This window comes from Dermacentor andersoni, chromosome 9 (genome assembly GCF_023375885.2).
Source record: "Dermacentor andersoni chromosome 9, qqDerAnde1_hic_scaffold, whole genome shotgun sequence".
Lineage (NCBI taxonomy): Eukaryota > Metazoa > Arthropoda > Arachnida > Ixodida > Ixodidae > Dermacentor > Dermacentor andersoni.
In genome coordinates, this window is record NC_092822.1 from 79380552 (window position 1) to 79385647 (window position 5096).

Here is a 5096-nt window from a genome sequence, read left to right on the forward strand (position 1 = left end):
CGCCTTGAGAGAGTGAGTAGCGCTCAGTTTATTTCCACCCTAGATCTTGTCAGGGGTTATTGGCAGGTTCCACTTACAGAAGAGGCTAGTAGGTATGCGGCGTTCATTTCACCAATGGGGACATTCCGTCCTAAAGTTTTGAGTTTTGGTTTGAAGAACGCGCCATACTGCTTTTCAAGCCTCATGGATAAAGTGTTGCGGGGACAGCAAGAATTCGCTTTACCGTATCTAGACGACGTAGCGATATTCTCCGCATCCTGGCCGGAACATATGGCGCACTTGCGGGCAGTGCTAACCCGCCTGCGCGATGCGGGCTTGACAGTCAAGGCTCCCAAGTGCCAGTTAGCACAGGCCGAAGTTGTCTACCTCGGACACGTGATTGGTCGGGGTCGTCGCCGCCCCTCTGAAATAAAGGTGGCCGCTGTGCGAGACTTCCCGCAACCGCGTACGAAGACCGATATTCGGTCGTTCTTAGGTGTCGCCGGCTACTATCAGAGGTACATCCCCAGGTACTCTGATATCGCGGCTCCCTTAACGGATGCTCTAAGAAAGACAGAGCCGCAAACAGTCGTCTGGGATGAGACAAAGGAAAGAGCTTTTAGCGCCCTAAAGAGCGCCCTAACAAGCCAGCCTGTGCTACGATCGCCCGACTACACAAAAGGGTTCGTTGTTCAGTGTGATGCTAGTGAGCGAGGCATGGGCGTTGTACTGTGCCAACGGGAAAATGGAGAAGTAGAACACCCCGTCCTGTATGCTAGTCGTAAGCTGACCAGTCGTGAGCAGGCGTATAGCGCCACCGAGAAAGAGTGTGCGTGTATCGTGTGGGCCGTTCAGAAATTGTCATGTTACCTAGCCGGCTCGAGGTTTATCATTGAAACGGATCACTGCCCTCTCCAATGGCTGCAGACCATCTCTCCCAAAAATGGCCGCCTCCTGCGCTGGAGCCTCGCTTTGCAACAATATTCCTTTGAGGTGCGTTACAAAAAGGGGAGTCTCAACGGTAACGCCGATGGCTTAAGTCGAAGCCCCTAACGTGGGAATCAGCCTCAAAATTGCTTGTTACTGATGTTTTTCTTCCTGAGGCAGGATTTTTTTTAACTTATTGCTTTTGTGTAGTGTTTCAAAGTGATGATGTGCTTTCTAGTGCAATTTTCCGATTTGTGGACGCGTTCTGAGTGCTGCTAAACTACTGTAAGGAACTAGGCAGCAGTATAAAAGGGGAAAGAGCCTGGCAGGGCTTAGTGAGGGTTGTGCCGTGCTTGCTGACTGAGCGGTTGACTTTCGGCGTAGTTCTAACGCTTGCCGGAAACGAGAACAAAAATGTCAACTCTCCCGAAGTCACTTTGCAGTGTCCTGTGTGCACCTGAACGTGAGAACGAGGCCTTCTCGGTGCGCTGCGCTCAAGAAACGCCAAAGGACGCCCGACTTCGGTTATGAGCATCATCGAGCGACATCCCTCCGGACAGCGGATGCAGTCCCCTGACCATCGGGATCTCCTTCCCCCGGCGGGGCGGTCTGTTACGTTTCGCCTAGAACGCGCGGTAATGCCGGCGCGGATGCAACGGACGCCGGGGCTTTGTTCAAAGCGGCGGACATTTTGGCCCGTTCGACGCCGCCGCAACGCCTACCCGCCAAGCGTGTCCAGGCGTGTTTCAGTGCCACGTGTCTTCGTGTGTGCGTGTGTGTGTGTGTGCCCTCGCTTGTCAAAGCGCGGCAGCCGGGGAGCGGATTTCCCCGAATGAGGAGCCTGGAGGTCTCTCGGCTCAACCGTTCGCGCCGTCGTGTGGGCGGGTTGGCGATGCGTCACTGCACTCGGTTCAGCAGGTCTCTCGGCTCGACCGTGCGCGCCGTCGTGGGCTCATGCTCCGCCGTCCCGTGACCTTCATCCCGTGACCTTCATCCCGTGACCTTCCCTTTTGGACCGCGACGCCGAGAGTATAAGAGCAGCTGCCCCCGGACGCCAGGAGAGAGGCTCCGATTTGTACTGTTGAGTTACGTGCTCTCCCGTCTCTCCAATTCGGTCGACCTGTCCGGCCGCTCTTTTGCTATGTTAGAATACCAGTCTTCTCATGCTTTGCCGGGACCTTCGGATGCTTCCAGTGCCCCAGGCCGCCAGGCCAACGCTACCCTTGGGGCTTGCGACCCATTGGCAATAACGGGCGTCAGCACCGAGACCCCAACAACTCGGGCCAGCGGTGCGATTCCAACAGCCTCCATAATATCGCTCTGGCGGGGTGACACCCGGTACGCCTTGGATCGTACTGGCTCTGGGGAGGTAAGTTCTATGTCATGAGTAAGGACAGAAGTCCTACCAGGCCTCTCAGAGAACAGACCTTGAAACTCTTGTAAGAGCTGGTGTAGTTCGGTTTTCTGCTCAGGCGACAGCGATGCTTTACTTATTAAGTCACTAATGACTTGATCGGTGTCTTTCCTGTTCGTCACTGAGCCTAGTCCCGGAAGCTCGACCGGAAGCTCTTCTAACTTTCCCGTGTCGGGATTTTCCTCTCCAGTATCTGGTGCCTTTAACGCTACAGGCTCAATTTTATTCAGTTCGGGCGTGCTCTGAATACCAGCTTGCTGCGCCTCTGACCCTTTTTCATCGTTCAACAACGTCGGTCCCGCAACTACCGCCTTTGCAGCGAGCTCCCGAACCTTCGATCTGGTTAAGGCCTGAACGCTAGCCTCACCAAACAAAAGCCCCTTCTCGCGCAGGAGGTGATCGGACCTGTTCGAAAATAGGTATGGGTACTGGGGGGGCAGCATAGATGACACTGCGGCCTCCGTCTCAAGTGCTCCGAAAGGTCCTTCAATAAGAACTTTTGCTACCGGCAGACACACGCTATGAGCTTCCACTGCTTGCTTGATCCATGCGCACTCGCCCGTGAACATATCGGGTTCTACGTAAGAGGGGTGAACTACATCCATTGTTGCTGCGGAATCGCGAAGCACTCGGCACTCTTTCCCGTTCACGAGGAGGTCTCGCATGTAAGGCTCGAGAAGCTTCATGTTCTCGTCAGTGCTGCATAAAGACAAAAACACGACTTGTGTTTTTGTTTCTGGACACTGCGCCGAAAAGTGACCCGGCTTCTGGCACGTATAACAAACGCGCGCTTGCCTCGTCTCGAACCGCTTTCTGCGTTCGGCTTCGGTTGCCGCCGTCTCCTTACGTTCGGTCGGACTGCTTTCACTCGCATCCGAACTACGTGTGTCCCCCTTTGCTCTCATGGGCGTGAACTTTGGCCTCTCAAACTTGGAGCCATATTCACCCTTTTGACCGTCCTTAGCTCCACGAGCCCGACGCGTCACAAACTCCTCGGCTAGCTCAGCGGCTCGAGCCACCGTACTAACGTCTGGCCTATCCAAGACCCAGTACCGCACGTTCTCAGGTAACCGACTATAAAACTGTTCTAGCCCGAAACACTGCAGAACTTTCTCGTGGTCACCAAACGCTTTCTCTTCTTTGAGCCACTCCTGCATGTTTGACATAAGCCTGTAGGCAAACTCTGTATATGACTCACTTTTGCCTTTCTCATTTTCCCGAAACTTCCGACGGAACGCCTCCGCTGACAGCCTGTACTTTTTTAGCAGACTCGATTTCACTTTGTCGAAATCCTCTGCCTCCTCTCTCTCCAAGCGAGCGACTACGTCGGCCGCCTCGCCGGGTAGCAAAGTGAGCAAGCGCTGTGGCCACGTTTCCCGAGAGAACCCCTGCTTCTCGCACGTTCGCTCAAAGTTAACCAGGAACAAACCAATGTCCTCTCCAAGCTTAAACGGCCGCATCAGGTCAGTCATTTTGAACAATACTCGTTCTCCTGCACCGTGTGCCTGACTTCCATTACGAGCGCGTTCCATCTCTAACTCGAGACGCTTCATTTCCAAAGCGTGTTGACGGTCGCGCTCTTCTTTTTCTTTCTCTTTTTGTTCTTTAAGTTCACGCTCCTGTTTCTCTTTTTGCTCTTTAAGTTCACGCTCCCTCTCCTCAATGGTCTCAAGGCATTCCGACAGCTCGTCATCCTCAGCTTCTAACTCAAGAATAGCCCTTAGCAGTTCTGGTTTTCTGAGTTTGTCTGAGACATCCAGACCCAACTCTCTTGCAAGCTCCAGCAATTTCGGTTTGCGCAACGACTTCAAATCCATGGCTGCTCTGAATGCTGCTTTCTCTACTGCCTACTATTGTCTTGCCGCAAACTAACCCGGCAGCAACGACAACCACAATTACCAGCTCTGTTTCTGACACTAACAAAAGCCTGGCAAAACTCAGAAGAAGAAAGTCCCGCACTCACCAAACCTCGCAGCCAAGAATTCAGCGCAGTCGTTCCGCTGCAGGCAACCAGTCATCACACAGGGCTCGTTGCACTGCTCCCGGATGGTCGTTGTGCTGCTCAGCATACATTCAACCGCATCTCTTCGCTGCTGGCCTCCGTTGTCGCGATCTCACCGCTGGCAACCAGTTGTTGGGGTCTCGGTGCTGACGCCCGTTATTGCGAATGGGTCGCAAGCCCCAAGGGTAGCGTTGGCCTGGCGGCCTGGGGCACTGGAAGCATCCGAAGGTCCCGGCAAAGCAAGAGTAGACTGGTAACAGAACAACTTGTTTATTCTAACATAGCAAAAGAGCGGCCGGTCAGGTCGACCGAAGTGGAGAGACGGGAGAGCGCGTAACTCAACAGTACAAATCGGAGCCTCTCTCTTGGCGTCCGGGGGCAGCTGCTCTTATACTCTCGGCGTCGCGGGCCAGAAGGAAGGTCACGGGATGAGCCCACGCGACGGCGGAGCATGAGCCCACGCGACGGCGGAGCATGAGCCCACGCGACGGCGGAGCATGAGCCCACGCGACGGCGGAGCACGATCGAGCCGAGAGACATGTTGAGACGAGTGTAGTGACGCATCGCCAACCCGCCGACGGACAGACCTCCTGGCTCCTCACTTGGGGAGCTCCGCTCCCCGGCTGCCGCGCTTTGACAAGCGTGGGCACACACACACACACGCACACACGAAGACACGTGGCACTGAAACACGCCTGGACACGCTTGGCGGGGAGGCGTTGCGGCGGCGTTGAACGGGCCAAAATGTCCGCCGCTTTGAGCGAAGCCCTGGCG